Raw genomic sequence first — 19,170 nt, forward strand, 5'->3', positions numbered from 1 at the left:
TCCAATACTTGGGCCACCTGATGCGAAGAAGTGACTCACTGGAAAAGACCTTGATGCTGGGAAAGATTGAAGGCAGGAGGTAAAGGGGATGATAGAGAATGAGACGGTTGGATGACATCACCAACTTGATGGACATGAGTTTGAGTGAGCTCCAGGAGTGGGTGATGGACAGGAAAACCTGGCGTGCTGCAGTCCATCGGGTCGCAAAGAGTTGGATACAACTGAGCGACTGAACTCACTGATCGACTGACTGCGCCCCTCCAGTGTAACTGCCACATGGAAAGTAGCTGGTAGGGAGCCAAGGTTAAGGACAAAAAGTCAGCAGCAGCCTTCTGTAACAGCCTAAGAAGAAAATGGTGAAGCTGAAAGAAACTTAAGGGACATGTCAGGGATAGAGTCAACTGGCTTCTCTCAGCCATTTCACTGTCCAGTTTTCTGATCAACTCTGAATTAATAAGCTCCAAGATTTTCCCCGTGTTTATAATACTTCCAAACTCTGGATGTGATCCAAGTTCAGAGAGCTGTACCAGAGTACCTTCCTTTATTTGCTTATACATAAGTAGAATAAGTATTGCCAATGAGTTTAGTCAAGGATTTGTGTACCTGGGTTTTAGGGTAATAAAGAAGAGGAAACTCATCCAGAAAAAGTATGAAAAATAAAGGTCTGCTTTATAAAACAATGAGGATAAAATAAAAGTACTAAAGTCCTTATTAAATAGACCCCATCCATCACTCTCAATGAAGTATTACAATACTTTCCAGTACTTCAATGGAAAAAGAAAAGGCTAAAGTTTTGGCACCATCTGAAATCTCTCAGGTATAATGTTTAGCTAATCTATAAAACTGTCTTTCTCCTGGGATGTCCTCAAAAAAACAGGACAGACTGCCTCAGAGCCACATTTTAAAACAAATAGTCCATGTCAGAGGGAAGAAGCCTTGAAGTGCTATTTTGTTTGCTTTTCAGAATAAAGTCAGGATTAGGCTAGAGACACCAAATTGCCTCAGATTATGATCTGAGACATTTAACCACAAGTCGAGGAAATCTACTTGTGACGAATAAGCCCTTATGTTGTTGGTGTTCAGTCATTTAGTCGTGCCCAACTCTTTGCGACCCTATAAACTGCAGCATGCCAGGCTTCCCTGCCCATTGATGGAGAGAAATCATCTCCTCCCAAGTGTTTCAAGTGAAAAGCCTTGACACATTTTACTCCTTAAAATGGGCGATTCTGCTCAGTCTGGCAACTAATTTACAAAGATCTTAAGCCAAACCCCAAAGTGAAGGTAGTTTTTACTATGTACACATTTCTATATCCAACCATATAATCCTGATTTTCTGATCTTTGCAAATACGTAACTGTGAATAAATAGAGAAATAATAATAGACTGAGAAAATTGAGCTCTCAACTGCCTGTTTGTTGGCACTATTGTTTCAGTTATCTATCAGCATAAGAAACCACTCTGAAATTTGTGCTCAGCTACTCATTTGTGTCCAATTCTTTGAGACCCCGTGGACTGTAGCCCGGCAGGCTCCTCTGTCCATGGGAATTCTCCAGGCAAGAATACTAGAGTGGGTTGCCATGCCCTCCTCCAGGGGGTCTTCCCAACCCAGGGATCGAACCCAGGCCTCTTGCATTGCAGGTGGATTCGTTACCATCTGAGCCACTGGGGAAGCCCTGTGACTCTGAAATATAGTGCGCTGCATAAAACAACAAACATACTATTATGTTGTCCCATTCTGGGGGTCAGGAACTTTAACAGAACACAGAGGGATGACTCATTTCTGCTCAGGGGGGGTTGGGGCCTCAGCAATGATGACTCCACAGGCTGTGAGGTGACTCAAGAGGTATGGCTGGAATAGAGGGTCAGGAGAATCCACTTTCAATATGGTTTCTTTAATCAAATGTCTGGCACTTGTCCTGGGATTGGTGAAGGACAAGCTCAGCTGGGACTGTCCACCAGAGTGCCTACACGTGTCTTCCCAAACTTGGCGGTCTTAGGGTAATCTGAATCATGACATGCGGGCTCAAGGCTCAGAGGACAAGCATTCCAATGAGCAAGGAGGAAGCTGCATGGCCTTTTTTATCCAGCCTCAGAGGCCAGCCAGCATGACTCAGGGTGCTCTGTTGGTCAAAACCAGCCAAATTTGAGCAAAGGAGACACAGACCCCACCTCCTGCTGGGAGGGATGTCAAAAAATTGCAACCTGGTTAAACTGTCCCAGTTGCCTTCCACATAAGATGTCACTATCAACAGAGAGGCAGAGTGTATTTAGGAGCAGAGGGTGGAGTGGGGAATAGGGGAAAGGAACCCATAGGTACATGTGAGTTAAATAGAGGACAGTCCTTACAAGTGTGATCTTCTCACTGGAGCACTTCCAGGAAAACTCCAGGTCTAATTTTCATGTAGTAGTTTTGCTACTTGGAACTAAGCTTCTTAACGTGCATTCTTCAAGACCTTCCTGAGGACTCCAGGACCCTTTGGAGTAACAATGCGTCATATTATTACTAGTCCTTACACATCACCACAGAAATAAGGAGCCAGAAAATCACCAGAGCTGAATAGTCATCCCCGTGTTGAATGTATGGAGCAATTTGACCGCTGTCCTGGGTACCTATCCTGACTCCTCCAGGTGGGGAAGACTGGTTGGGGGAGGGGAAGACGAAGAAGGATTCCTGTTACCATTCACCCCCAAAGTCATCTTCCAGTTGCTCATGTCACACCCAGAGGGGCCAGGGAGCAGCAGGGAAGGGAGACGGAGGTGAGCAGTGTACAGGGCCAGGCAAGGATCAGCAAGCCATCAAGATTAATTATATAATTATGCAACTATATTAATATCAAATGAAATAAACTCTAAGGCATAAAACTTTACTAGAGATAGAGTGTCACTTCATAATGACAAAAGGTACATTTCGTGTAACAAAAATAATTTTAAATTTTTATGCAACTTTTGACATAGCCTCAGAATACTTAAGAAAAGTTAGCAGAAAAAAATAGATAAATGCAATATTATACAGTGATAGTGTAATAAATGTTTCTATACCTGATAGACTGAGAATATAAAAAAACAGACAGAACTATGATTCTAGAAGACACATGCATGCCTATGTTCATAGAGCACCATCTACAATAGCCAAGACATGGAGACAACCGAAACGTCCATCGACAGAGAAGTGGATAAAGAAGATCTGATGTGTTGGTGGGAATGCAAACTAGTACAGCCACTATGGATAACAGTGTGGAGATTCCTTAAAAAACTGGAATTAGAACTGCCATATGACCCAGCAATCCCACTCCTGGGCATACACACCGAGGAAACCAGATCTGAAAGAGACAGGTGCACCCCAATGTTCATCGCAGCCCTGTTTATAATAGCCAGGACATAGAAGCAGCCTAGATGCCCATCAGCAGACGAATGGATAAGGAAGCTGTGGTACTTATACACCATGGAATATTACTCAGCCGTTAAAAAGAATTCATTTGAATCAGTTCTAATGAAATGGATGAAACTGGAGCCCATCATACAGAATGAAGTAAACCAGAAAGATAAAGAACATTACAGCATACTAACACATATATATGGAATTTAGAAAGATGGTAATGATAACCCTATATGCAAAACAGAAAAAGAGACACAATGTACAGAACAGACTTTTGGATTCTGTGGGAGAAGGTGAGGGTGGGATGTTTCGAGAGAACAGCATCAAAACATGTATATTATCAAGGGTGAAACAGATCACCAGCCCAGGTGGGATGCATGAGACAAGTGCTCGGGCCTGGTGCACTGGGCAGACCCGGAGGGATCAGGTAGAGAGGGAGGTGGGAGGGGGGATCAGGATGGGGAACACATGTAAATCCATGGCTGATTCATGTCAGTGTATGACAAAAACCACTACAATATTGTAAAGTAATTAGCCTCCAACTAATAAAAATAAAAGGAAAAAAAAAAAGAAGATCTGATGTGTGTGTACATATATAAACTGAAATATTACTCAGCTATTAAAAAGAATGAAATGATGCCATTTGCAACAACATGGATGAAGCTAGAGACTGTTGTACAAAGCAAAGTGAGTCAGAAAGAGAGAGACAAATGCTATATGATATCACTTCTAACACAAACGAACGTTATCTGCAAGACAGAGACAGACTCAGAGACATAGAGAATATATACTTGTGGTTGCCAAGGAGGAGAGGGAGGGAAGGAAGGATTGGGAGTCTGGGATTAGGAGATGTAAGCTATGATATATAGGATGGATAAACAACAAGGATCTACTGTGTACACAGGGAACGATATTCAATATCCCATAATAAGTCATAATGGAAAAGAATATGAAAAAGAATAAATATATATATATATGTATCACTAGAAAAGACCCTGGTTGTGGAAAAGATTGAAGGCAGAAGGAGAAGAGGATGAGATGATCAGATGGCATCACCGACTCAATGGGACGTGAGTTTGAGTAAGATCCGGGAGATGATGAAGGACAGGGAAGCCTGCCGTGCTGCAGTCCACGGGGTCACAAAGATTCAGACACAAGTGAGTGACTGAACAACAGCAATATACATGTATAACTGAGTTCCTTTGCTGCACCGCAGAAATTAACACTGTAAATCAGCTATAATTCAATAAAAATTTTAAAAAGGAAAGAAGAATATTAAAAAAATCAGCAAGAACGTAGAAGGTTTTTAATTACATAATTGTAAAAGTTAAAAGCATAATCACGGTTTAAAATATGTACATAGTAGAACAATTAGCCCCAACTGCAGAATATACTTCCCTTTCAAGAACACTTGAAACACAAAGATTGACCCACATGGATCCTTAGAGTGAGTTTCAAAAACAAACCAAAATATTGGGATGCATGAGACAAGTGCTCGGGCCTGGTGCACTGGGAAGACCCAGAGGAATCGGGTGAAGAGCGAGGTGGGAGGGGGGATCGGAATGGGGAATACATGTAACTCCATGGCTGATTCATGTCAATATATGACAAAACCCACTGCAATGTTGTGAAGTGATTAGCCTCCAACAAATAAAAATAAATGAAAAAAATAAATTAATTAATTAAATTAAATTAAATTCAAAAAATATATATATTGGTTTCATTCAAAGCATAGTCTCTGGCTACACCACAGTGTTGTTAAACTTGACATCACTAATAGAAAGATGTCCAGAAAAATTCCATGTTTAAATTCAACAAACTTCCAAACAGCTCTTGAATCAAAAAGCAAAATTAAGTTGGAAAATAGAAAAAATTATAACTGAATAACAATAAAAGCACCACAAACAAAACTTGGGGAGATATAGCTAAAGCAGACACAAGTAGAAATTGGTATCTTAAAAGCCTGTATTAGAAAAGAAGAAAGTTATAAAAATTAAAGTTCTAAGCGTCGACCTGGGAAGAGGAACGGAACAGATATTTTCCCACAGAAGACATACAAAAGGCCAACAGGCACTTTCAAAGATGGTCAACATTACTAACCATCTGGGAAATGAAAAACCACCACGAGATACCATCTCACACCCGTGTTGGCTTCTAAACTGGCCCCTATACAGAGAGAGCAAAGAGAGCCTGAAGAAAGAGGCAGGCCACTTCAGATTGGAAAGTGGCAGGCGGAGTGAACAAAGGAACTTACCCAAGAGGCTAGCTGTGGGCAGCCACAGAACAAGTAGATCTCTGCACCCACCAGACAGAATCTTGCAGTTCATACCCAGGCCTTAGCTGGGTTCAGTCATGTATACCATCCAAATGGTCTCAACCACACCTTGCTTTCCCAAGTCTGCATTCCTCAAGGCATGGAACAGTGGGCGGAGGACACATTCCAAGGACCTGGAGGTGGGAAGGAGCCCCCGCTTGTGTGACTCAGCTCTTGGGTCAGCTGGGGGTCGCATCCTCTCCATGACCTCCTCCAAAAACCTGTCAGAGTAGCTGTCACCAAGATGACAAGAGATGTGAAGGCGAGAATGCGAAAAAAAGAGAACTCCCGTGCGCTGTGGGTGGGATGTAAGTCGATTTGGCCACTACAGAACACAGTGTGGAGGTGGCTAAAAAGTTTTTAAATAATATAACCCAGGAATCCCACTCCTCAGTATATATCCAAAGAAAATGAAAACAGAATATGGAAAAGATACCTGCCCCCTCGTGTTTATTGCAGTATTATTCATAACAGCCAAGATATGGGAGCAACTTAAGTGTCTGTCAGTGGATAAATAGATGAAGACACTGTGTTGGACGTATGTATACGATAGAACATTATTCATCCATGAAAAAAAAGAAATCCTGCCACTTGCAACAACATGGATGAAGCTTGATGACACTATGCTCAGTGAGATAAGCTAGACAGAGAAAGACCAATATTGTATATCACTTATAGGTGATCTTGAAATCTTGAAAAATCAAAGTCACAGAAATGGATGGCAAAATGATGGTTAGCAGGGACTGGGAGGTGGAAGAATTGAGAAGATGTCTAAGATACAAACCTGCAACTAGATGAGAATAAATTCTGCAGATCTGATGCACAGCATGGTGATTATAGTCAATACTGTTCTATGGGGCTTCACAGGTGGCGCTAGTGGTAAAGAGCCTGTCTGCCAATGCAGAGACATAAGAGATGCAGGTTCAATCCCTGAATCAGGAAGAGCCCCCAGTGGAGGTCATAGCAACCCACTCCAATATTCTGGCCTGGAGAATCCCAGGGACAGAGGAGCCTGGCGGGCTACAGTCCATAGGGTCACACAGAGTCGGACAAGACTGAAGTAACTTAGCATGCACAGGTACAAAATTGCTAAAAGATCAAGTTTTAAAAGCTCTCATCACAAAAAAGAAGTGGCAATTATGTGACATGATAGAGGTGATATAAAGCTACAGCAGGAATCATATTGCAATATATAAATGTATCAAATAAATACATTATATACCTTAAACTTACACAAAGTTATATATCAACTATATCCCCAAGAGAAAATTTTAAAAGGAAAATACCTTTGAATACTTTGGTGAGATAGAAAAATCTCAGAAATATATCAACTTACAAAATCTGATTATAAGAACTGGGAAAATTTAATAGTTCTATTATCATTAAAGATACTGAATCACGCTACTATATATAAAAGATAACTTATAAGAACCTGCTGTAGAGCACAAGGAACTCTATTTGGCGCTCTGTAACTCAGCAGTGGCCACAGGACTGGAAAAGCTCAGTTTTCATTCTAATCCCAAAGAAAAGCAAGGCCAAAGAATGCTCAAACTACTGCACAACTGCTCTCATCTCCCATGCTAGCAAAGTAATGCTCAAAATTCTCCAAGCCAGGCTTCAACAGTACATGATCCATGAACTTCCAGATGTTCAAGCTGGATTTAGAAAAGGCAGAGGAACCAGAGATCAGATGGCCAACATCCACTGGATCATCAAAAAAGCAAGAGAGTTCCAGAAAAACATCTACTTCTGCTTTATTGACTATGCCAAAGCCTTTGACTGTGTGGATCACAATAAACTCTGGAAAATTCTTTAAAAGATGGAAATAACAGAACACCTGACCTGCCTCCTGAGAAATCTGTATGCAGGTCAGGAAGCAACAGTTAGAACTGGACATGGAACAACAGACTGGTTCCAAATTGGGAAAGGAATATGTCAAGGCTATGTATTGTCACCCTGCTTATTTAACTTACATGCAGAGTACATCATGAGAAATGCCAGGCTGGATGAAGCACAAGCTGGAATCAAGATTGCTAGGAGAAATATCAACAAGCTCAGATATGACACCACTCTTATGGCAGAAAGCGAAGTCCTGAGTGTTCATTGGAAGGACTGATGTTGAAGCAGAAACTCCAGTACTTTGGCCACCCGATGAGAAGAACTGACTCATTTGAAAAGGCCCTGATGCTGGGAAAGATTGAAGGCGGGAGGAGAAGGGGAGGACAGAGGATGAGGTGGTTGGATGGCATCACCGACTCAATGGACATGGGTTTGAGAAGCTCTAGGAGTCGGTGATGGACAGGAAAGCCCAGCGTGCTGCAGTCCATAGAGTCGCAAAGAGTCGGACACGACTGAGTGACTGAACTGAATGATCTACACAGGAATGGAGTTGGGAAGACGGTGGATGTATGTATGTGTATATGTGTGGCAGTTTATTTTCCTGTACAGCAGAAACTGACACAGATGTAAATCAGGTGTACACCAATAAAAAACTAATTTTTTAAAAAGATACTGAGTCAGCACGTTAATCACTTATGTTGGCTTCTGTGACATATTTTTCTTCATACAGGGCAGGAATATTTGGCTGTTGAATGCATAAAAATTTGTACTTAAATATAATTGAATTCTAATTTAACACAAACTAGTCCAGAATATAAAAGAGAAAAAAATACTAAGCGCTGTTTATGAGCATAACCTTGATTCCAAAAGCCAACAAAGTCAACACACACAAAAGAAAATTACAGGCCAGTCTCAGTCATGAACATACATGGCAAAAAGGAAGGAAAATAAAAGCTAACCAAGTCACCCCAAGGATGTTCCAATGTGCTAGAAAGTTATATTCCTTGACCTGACTGGTGAGTACCTGGGTTTTTTAAAACATTGTCCTTTAAACTGAACAAAATACATATTTGCTACATTTTGTACACTCTTCTGTTAATTGACTATATTTCATTACAAAAACAATTGCTGGGAGCACCTGACGCACTGACTCTTTCCCATTGGACTCGTCTGTTGCTTATCTGAACCCCTCAAAATTCTGTTCTTGGTGCCACAAAAAGTGTGACTCACATGGGAGCTTGTCAGATATGAAAATTCCAAGTCTCTCACTGAACTAGAATCTCTGGAGGTAGGACTCATGAATTTGTGTCTTAATAAGCCCTCCAGGTTATTCGGAGGCTTGCTCAAGTGTGAGAACAGCTTTTAGTAACAGCAGCAAGTAACAGAAGGTTCACAAGCAAGATGTGGGACTTAAACCTAAGGGAATTTGAGCCAGAGGCAATTTGGTGTTCAGAATACACCCACTGCCTTACCTGAGCACATTGCACCACGCTGGGCTTTCCTTTGCAGGACTAGTCTCACCTGGACCAGTCTCATGTCACAGGGAGAATGACGATCATTTTCCAGTGACTCACACCTGAACATGTGTCAATTATAGAGCCCTGGTTCTTTAACTATATTACAGGACTCCTTTTCTGCACTGGTCGCCATGTAAACCTCCCAGAGTAAACCTGCTGCTCTCGCTCTGGGTGAAGGGAAGTGTGTTCATCCTGAATTATCCAGGGACAAAGACTCTCCTTAATTCATAGACTAATCATGCATTTGTGGGAATATTCAAGTTTTCCTTCTTCCTGCTTCCTCTCTTTTGTCCTCTCCACCGTTTCCCAGTATCTTTGCATACACAGGAGAAATGATTGAAGATGCTTTCAAATAAGATTCTCAGGATATCAGCAAAAGATTCACTAGGAATAGACACAGGAACTGGCCAAAATAATACACAATTTAAACATGGATTGTGCATGCTCACTCAGTTGTGCCAGATTCTTTGCAACTCCATGAACTGTAGCCTGCCAGGTTCCTCTGTCCATAGGATTCTCCAGGCAAGAATACTGGAGCAGGTTGCCATGTCCTTCTCCAGGGGATCTTCCCGACCCAGGGATTGAACCTGCATCTTTGGCATCTCCTGCATTGGCAGGTGGATTCTTTACTGCTACACCACCTGGGAAGCCCTAAGTATAGATTAAAATTTATATTATATATATATATATTTGCATATGTGTGTGTTAGTCACTTAGCTGTGTCTGACTCTCTGCGACCCTATGGACTATGGCCTATCAGGCTACTCTGTCCATGGGGTTCTCCAGGCAAGAACACTAGAATATGTCGCCATGCCCTCCTCCAAGAGATCTTCCCAACCCAGGGATCAAATCCAAGTCTCCCATATTACAGGCAAATTCTGTAACATCTGAGCCACCAGGGAAGCCCAATAGATGTATGCAAAATAAATCTCAAGAAAGTTAAATAGCTATCGGTGGTAAAATTAGAATAAAATTTATTCTAACTTAATTCTAGACATTAATGCCTGTTGTCTCTATGCCCGATGCCTAGCTCTCCCTTCATTCATTCTGAAGAGTCCTTTGTAATCTCTAATATTAAATCTCCTGTTTCTGATCTCCCGTGTCTTTTTCTTAGTTTACTCTCTCATTTTAATAGATCATATCTCTGAGAAAAAAGCTCATAGGAGATTAAATTTTTCAAAGCATGAGTCTGAAAAATCTGAATGTTTTTATTTCATCCTCACATTTGCTTATGAATTTCACTGAGTGTAGAATTCTAAGAATCACTTTTCCTCAAAAATTTGGAAGCAATGTTTCATTATATTCTAGCCTCTGTTGTTGCTGTTGACAATTCCTTGGCAATCTGGTTTTTATCTTTTATGTGTGACTTTTTCCTGGAAATTTGTAGAACTTGAGAAAGTACAAAATTATGTGTTATGGAGTGAGTCTTTTTTAATTATTTTTAACTCTGCTGGGAAATCTATGGATCCTTTCAACTTGGAAACTCTAACTTTATTTCTAGAAATAATAGTTCAACTGGATCGACAAGTACAGTGAAGCTTGTAGTAATCCTCAACCACAGGCTCAGAACTTCCAATCAGTTCTTTCAGGGCCACACTTTTAAATGTGATAGGCAAGCAAGGTCAGAGATAAATGTGGTAAGACTTTGCCCATGAAACATAGAGGTCAAAACAAACACAGAGGAAAAAAGCAATGTTGAAGGAATTTTTCTCTGACTAGTTGAGTGATGATTTCCTCCTTTCTCTTTTCCCTCTTTCCTTTTTCCTCCTTTGAACTTTAAAGGTATTGAACCTCATGATCTGGTCCTTTAATTTTTTTTATATTTTATATTTTCCATATATTTTCCTGTTTCTTCAAATTTCTTAGAGATTTCCACTGTTCAGTTGAGATTTTCATTTCTGTTATCATATTTTCAATTTCTAACTGTCCTTTTTTTAAAAATAACCTGTTCTTATTTCATGAATGCTAACCTTTTAACAGCTAAGAGAAAACTAATGATGACTTCTTAAGTAGTCTTCCCTCTGAATTTAATCAGAATTTTTAAAAATCACAGAAAAAAAAACAAAACAATTAACTGGTATAATCTCTTTGAAAAATTGGTGATGTCTACCAGAACTGAAATAGGCACTTCCCTGTTGGCCCAATGGTTAAGGCTCCACCTTGCAAGGCAGGGAACACAGGTTCAATCCCTGGTTGCGAAACTCAGATCCCACATGCTGTGGAGCAGCTAAGCCCACGCCAAGCAACAAAAGACCCCACATGATGCAATGAGGATCCTGTGTGCTACAACTAAGACCCAATGCAACCAAATAAACAAATTAAGAGAAAGAAGAACTAATATAGTCCACATCAGAAATGTTGCATTTCTAATATACTAATACATCCAAAAGAAATATGCACATATGTTCACCAAAAATTATGTACAAAAATATCCATAGCAGCCCTATTTCATATTAGCCTAAAACAGGAATCAACTCTAAGGCCCGTCAGCAATGAAATATATGACAAATTTTGGTATATTTGTGGAGCAAACATAATACACACAATGGAATACTATAAAATGAAAATGAGCCAATTATTGCTTTCTTCAAGAACACAAATATTGAGTGAAAGAAGCAAACACTAAATAATATCTATTATAAAATATTACTTCTATCAAATTCAAACTATTCTGCAGTGATAGAAGTCATAACAGCACCCACCTCTAAAGGAGAGGATCATGACTGGAAGCAAGTGGGAGGCACATTTTTGGTGAACTGGTAATTCCTTGATCTGAGAGATGGTTCTGTATGCTCCTCTGCATAAATTAATTAATTATACACTTATGATTTGGCCATTCCTTTATACTTCAATTTTAAAAGTTCCTTCAAAAACTTTTTTCTGTTACCAAAAACAAAGTCAGTTCACTAAACAGGTTCATTTTGTACTGAATTCAGATTTAGGTAGATTCTTAGCCTCAAATGCCAGCTTCATCACTTAATAGAATGTGATTTTGGTTAAAGCATTATTTAAATTCCTCTATAAAATTAAGATTCAGCCATTCATCTATCCAATAAAAATGTACTGTGTGCCTACTATAATAGGCATTTGGGATATAGCAATGAGCAATATATCCAAATCCACACCATCATAGAGCCAATATTCTGATGAAGAAGGGTGGAAAAAAATGCTTGCTCTACCTACCTCCCAGAATTTCTATAACTCTCAAAAGAGATCATGGTAAGAACTTGCTACTCAAAATACACTTTATGGACCAGCAATATTAGTACCACCTGCAAATTTGTTAGAAAGGCAAATTCAGGCCCCATCCGGGGCCTGCTAGGCATCAATATCCTCATCTTAGCAAACTCTTCAAGCAATTTATATGCACATTATTAAAGTCTGAGAAGCATTGTACTTTGCGCATCATAAAATGCTGTCAAATGTAGGCTATAATTATTAGTCATGCCTACCAGGAAATGCCATAGCCCTGCTTTGTCGATGCACGATCCCAGCAAATAAGGAATCGGAGGGTGAGAAAGCACACCTTTACTCCCATCTTAAAAGTTCCTCAACTGACAGGTTGTGTTGTTTTGGAGTGTTCTCTTTCTCTTTGGTCTTTAAGCCAGACTCAGTTCTCCAGGTCAATAGACCTCTGCATCAAAATCTCCACTGATGAAAATGGCATTGATAAACTTCATTAATTGGTTTATCAACTGGTTCAACACCATTTACCGGTCATTCAATCCTGAGCCCCGGAAGAGCATGAAGTAGTAACATGCTGCACAACAAGGACTTCAAATTTGTGGAGTTTTAATGGCATGTTGGTAGGTCCCAGGTTCATTCTGTGCATTTCATCTCCTGGTTGGGAGAGCTAGCAAAACTTTTTCCTGAAGGCTCTTTGGTGGATCTCTTATTAGACTCGTTCCAACACTGCTTTTGTGGAAGTTAGAACCCAGGAAGCAGCTCACCATCTGGTTGGAGAAGAAGTTGTTCTGGGAATAAGGACGAATCAGGCTTTAAATGACTGTCTTGTTACAGAGAAAAAAATATTGAATACTTTGTCAAGTTGTTCCTATAGTAATGTTACTCAAAATTTAATGTGCATACAAATCACCCAGGAATCATATTATACAGTTGGGATTCACTAGGTCTGGGGTAAAGCTGAAAATTCTTCATTTCTAATATGCTCCCAGTTGATGCTGTTGCTATGGGCTCCCAGACCACACTGTAACAAGATCCTACGCTACAAAAACTCAAAAGAAATCAAACAGTAATTTCGAACAACTAGTCTCCTCCAACATACACAACAGGGTCTTCTGATAAAAGCCAGTGCCAAGCAAACCAAAGTAACTCAGTTGACTTATTTGTTCTTTATGAATTTAGAAATTAAAAGTTTCATATAATGATGAATACATTGATACCTATTTATATAGAAACTGGCAGAAGTACATAAAAACATTAAAATTTTTCTTGTTCCTACTTTCTAAATTTTCTAGAATAAATGTAGCTTAATTTTATAATATGAAAACAATAAATGTTAGTTTTTAAAATGTATGTTTTTCAGACTCACAGACTTGGAGAACAAGCCTATTGTTACTAGGGGGAAAGGTATGGGGAGGCATAAATTGGAAGTTTGGGGTTGACATGTACACACCACTATATTTAAACTAGATAACCAACAAGGACCTACTGTATATAGCACAGGGAACTCTGCTCAATACTCTGTAGTAACCTAAATGGGAAAAGAATTTTCAAAAAATAGATACACATTTATGTATCATATAACTGAATCACTCTGCTATACATCTGAAACTGACACAACATTGTCAATCAACTATATTCCAATAAAAGTTAAAAATGAAATAAAATGTATGTTTTAAAAAATTATCCTAATCTCATGCTAAACACTGAAGAGTGGGTAAAAGCTTTTTTACTTTTCCATAAATATATAATATTTATGGAGTGTAACATATGTTCACATTTGGTCTGTTTCTTTTCTCCATCATCTCACCACAGGGGCATCTCTGAGGGCTGCAAAATGCCAAGTTGTAATGGACTTCAAATATATCCAACATTACTGTTTCTAAGATAAAGAATTCTTTTAGGGGGTTTTTCCATCTTAATGGTGAAAATGCATGTGATTTCATTAATAGTAAATAACTACTACTTTATCAGAGGCTTTATGATGTAAAAGTCTTCCTTAGAAAACTCTGGACTTCCCAGAAGCAAACCATGAATGCTTACTTTGATAAATTCATGATTATCTTAAAACAATTCAAAGAAAAAAAACTGGATCATTCTCAAACTCTTGGGACAAAAAGTTGTTAAATAGAGATTGTTGTTGATGATTTGATCCTACAAGCAAGTAGGAAAAAGCCACAAGGTGACAAGGCAATCTGACCAGAATTTGATCTTTCATCCACTTCCTTGCAGTGCCTTTAACAAGGCTTAATATTTATTGAGCACTTACTAGGTGCCAGGGACTGTATTAAATACATTAATATAAATTATCTCACTTAATACTCAACAACAAGCTATCTTTCTTATTTTTTTAAGTGAGGAAACACCAGAGAAGAGAAGCAAATTTCCTGCAAATATAAATAGCAGGAAAGGCAGAAAGTGGCTGATTCCAGGCAGAAAGTGGCTGATTCCAGGCCGTGTGGGTCTCAGTGACACCGCAGAAATCAGTGAGCCTATCAAAGATACAGTATGTACTAAATATTTAGATTTGTTTTCTGACTTACTAGGCTCCTGTGTGTGTGTGCGCGCTCAGTCACTCAGCTGTGACCAACTCTTTGTGACCCCATAGACTGTATCCCACCAGGTTCCTCTATCCATGGTATGTCCCAGGCAAGAATACTAGAGCGGGTTGCCATTTCCTACTCAGGGAAGCTTCCTGACCCAGGGATCGAACCCACGTCTCTTCGTCTCCTACATTGGCAAGTGGATCCTCTGCCACTGAGCCACCTGGAAAGCCCTGCTAGCCTCCGACTTAATCCCCAATTTACTCATTAGCTGTTTCCATTATGCTCATTCACTTACTGTTTTAGAGTCACTAATTGACTAGTTTCAGAGAAAAACTCACCTGTTTCCCTAAATTGGCTCTGTATATGGATTCTTACAAATTTCTCATATTAGTATAAAAATTGAACAGATATGCTTATAGAAAAACTGGTGTTTCTATCTCCTAGCATCATCATCATCCTTATTTTATATGTAATCTGGTTTTTTACCTTCTTTTGTCTAAATTTTTCTCATTTGTATTACCTTTAAAGTTGTAAGTTCCTATCAGGTAGGGGCCATGTCTTTTCATTTGCAAACAGAGCTTCAGAATGAAAGACTTAAAGAAAGAAAAAAAAGAAAAACTACTAGCAATGATTGCTTCTGGGTTTATGGGATTATCAGTAATTTCCTACACTTCAAATTTTCCACAAAGTGCTTACAATTAGGGGAAATTATTACTTTTAGGCATTTTAACTTACCTCATCTAGGATAATATATGTTAATTTTTGCAAAACATTTCTTCAACACTGAAAAGTATTTGGAACAATAATAAATAGAAATAAAATTCTTACATTAAATCTGAGGCAAGTGCTCACAGGCCTAGTGAGAGAAGAGCCTTTGCCCTGCTTCATTCTGTACTCCAAGGCCAAATTTGCCTGTTACTCCAGGTATCTCTTGACTTCCTACTTCTGCATTCCAGTACCCTGTAATGAAAAGGATATCTTTTTTGGGTGTTAGCTCTAGAAGGTCTTGTAGGGCTTCATAGAACCATTCAACTTCAGCTTCTTCAACATTACTGGTTGGGGCATAGACTTGGGATTACTGTGATATTGAATGGTTTGCCTTGGAAACAAACATCATTCTGTCGTTTTTGAGATTGCATCCAAGTACTGGATTTCGGACTCTTTTGTTGGCTGTGAAGGCTACTTCACTTCCTCTAAGGGATTCTTGCCCACAGTAGTAGATACAATGGTCATCTGAGTTAAATTCACCCATTCCAGTCCATTTTAGTTTGCTGATTCCTAAAATGTCAATGTTCACTCTTGCCATCTCCTGTTTGATGACTTCCAATTTGCCTTGATTCATGGACCTAACATTCCAGGTTCCTATGCAATATTGCTCTGTACAGCATTGGACTTTACTTCCATCACTGGGCACATCCATACCAGATGTTGTTTTTGCTTTGGCTCCATCTTTTCATTCCTTCTGAAGTTATTTCTTGATCTCCAGTAGCATATTGGGTACCTACCAACCTGGGGAGTTCATCTTTCAATGTCCTATCTTTTTGACTTTTCATACTGTTCATGGGGTTCTCGAGGCAAGAATACTGAAGTGGTTTGCCATTCCCTTCTCTGACATTCCCTTTTCTGGCCGTAGCAAACCCCATCTTCCAACAACACAAGAGAAGACTCTACACATGGACATCACCAGATGGTCAATACCAAAATCTGATTGATCATATTCATTGCAATCAAAGATGGAGAAGCTTTATACAGTCAGCAAAAAGAAGACCAGGAGTTGACTGTAGCTCAGATCACAAACTCCTTATTGCCAAATTCAGACTCAAATTGAAGAAAATAGAGAAAACCACTAGACCATTCAGGTACTACCTAAATCAAATCACTTACGATTATACAGTGGAAGTAAGAAATAGATTCAAGGGATTAGATCTCTTAGAGTGCCTGAAGAACTATGGACAGAGGTTCATGACATGATGGACATGAGTTTGAGTAAACTCCAGGAGTTGGTGATGGACAGGGAGGCCTGGCCTTCTGCAGTCCATGAGGTCGCAAAGAGTCAGACATGACTGAGCGACTGAGCTGAACTGAACTGAGAGGAGAGTCACTGCAACAGGGAGGAAGGAGAAAACCTGGAGGCAAAACCTTTCCGCGACCTCACCATTGGTCCCCTCCATCCAAATGGCCCCATTCACAAACCTGCCAGGTGCTTCCCATTGGTTCCCAGAATAAAACCTCACTGTGCTCCACATGAGCGGGGTGGTTTGCGAAGTGAAAACTTGACCTACCGCCTGCCTCAGTGTGTGGGGACATTCATAGTCCTGGGGCAGAGGCCGGGGAGTGCAGCCCTTGGCACACAGACATTGCTGAGCCTCATCACCACCCCATCACCAGGCAACGCCCCCAGCTCAGCCTGCTGGCGGCGCCGCAAGGGGCCCTGTCCCTAAGCAACCAGCTGTCAATGAACCACCTTAGTGGGCCTGTTCAGCCATTGGTCAGCACCACAGTGGGTCCCGCCCACAAGCAACCAGCTGTCAATAAACCACTGTTAGTGGGCCTGTTCAACCATTGGTCAGCACCACAGTGGGTCCCGCCCACAAGCAACCAGCCGTCAATGAACCAAGTTAGTGGGCCTGTTCAGCCATTGGTCAGCACCACAGTGGGTCCCGCCCACAAGCAACCAGCTGTCAATGAGCCACTGTTAGTGGGCCTGTTCAGCCATTGGGGAGCACCACAGTGGGTCCCACCCACAAGCAACCAGCTGTCAATCAGGGGCGGTTAGTGAGGGATTCAGCCAAGTGTGTGACGTCGTGGTCCTCAGGTGGAGAGTAAGGTAAGAGGCAGATCCCAGCCTTCTCCCCGGCCTTAGGCCAGTGGATAAACTCGGGGGGCTCAGGGAATAGGCTTGGGGTTCTGTCCTGCAGGACTCCAGAACGCCCACCACGGCCACCCACTGGCCTTGGCCGAGGCCTTCAGGCAGCGGTGAACCTCTCCCCCGGCCGCCTCTGTGACCTAAGAGCCGGGGCCATCGGCCTGGCTCACAGTCTGCGGTACCCCGTTCCACCGCCGCACCCCTCTTGCCCCTGTTTGGGCAATCTGAGGGGCCCGAGGGCCAGCTGGGTTGCGTGCCTGGCTCCCTCAGTGATGACACCTGGGCAGGGTCTGGAGACATGGTCCTGAGGAAGCTGCCAACCGAGATCTGCCTCCTCTCAGCCAGGACCAAGACCTCGGAGGGTAAAAGCTGTGCCCCGGGACTTGCCCTTTCTCCTCAGAACAGAGAATGACATTCATTTGGTAGAGAATTACAAGAACACCGTTACCTGACCGTGACCTGACCTCAAGAACAAAGAACCTGAGACCAAGAAGTCTGCAACAACTAACCGCACCCCTCCCTCACCTTTCCTAGAAAAAGGTTTTGCTGAAAGCTTTCAGGGAGTTTGGGGTTTTTAAGGCATGAGGCACCCATCTCCTTGCATGGCCATCAGTAATCCTTCTCTGTTCCAAAGTCTGATGTTTTGGTATTGTTTGGCCTCACATGTGCGTCAGGCACATGGACTTGAATTTTCGGCAACAACCATTTATAATTGGAGATACTTTTTCTAGGCTGTGGGATGCTTCTTAAATTTTGTGATCTTTTTTTAAAAATATTTATTTTTTTAGAGGGGAGGAGACAGTGAGATGTATGGAAATTTTGTGATTCTTTTAAGCCCAGACACTGATACAAACAGTACTGAAGTTAGTTCTAGCTAAACCTTTTTCCTTCTTCCATCTCACTAAAAAATTAGAAACTAGGAAGACTTAGGTTTTCTTAACAGGGACTTATTTCCCTGGCATTGCTGATATTTTGAAATAAGTAGAAGCCATTGCTGTCAGCTTCTAGATGCTCTGGTGACTCTTGTGCCTCTGACATCATCACTTGTGGGCTGGTGACATCACAGTGCATTGTTTGAGTTGTATTCATCACCCAAGTGCTGCTTAGAAGACAGACCATTTAAAGAATGACAGAGAAAATGTTGGAGCCTGCTCCTAGGCACGAGTCAGAGAGGAAATTGCTACTATCCTCAAGGCCCACGGAGGGAATACACAGTGTGTGCTGGAAGCACCAGGGGAGAATGCAGCTGTCCTTGTCAGAGCAACGCTGAAATGGAGATCAGAATGGCTGCGCCAAGAGATTGGGCCAGACCACAAAGCAGAAACTCGGGGGAATGGTAGAGGGGAATGGGGGACTGGGGCATACTTTAAGATGGGGTTCCCTTACATGAACCATGAACTTCCATGAACTTGTTCAAGCTGGATTTAGAAAAGGCAGAGGAACCAGAGATCAAATTGCCAACATCAGTTGGATCATCGAAAAAGCACAAGAGTTTCAGAAAAACATCTATTTCTGCTTTATTGACTATG

The sequence above is a fragment of the Muntiacus reevesi genome, chromosome 21 (assembly GCF_963930625.1).
Source record: "Muntiacus reevesi chromosome 21, mMunRee1.1, whole genome shotgun sequence".
NCBI lineage: Eukaryota > Metazoa > Chordata > Mammalia > Artiodactyla > Cervidae > Muntiacus > Muntiacus reevesi.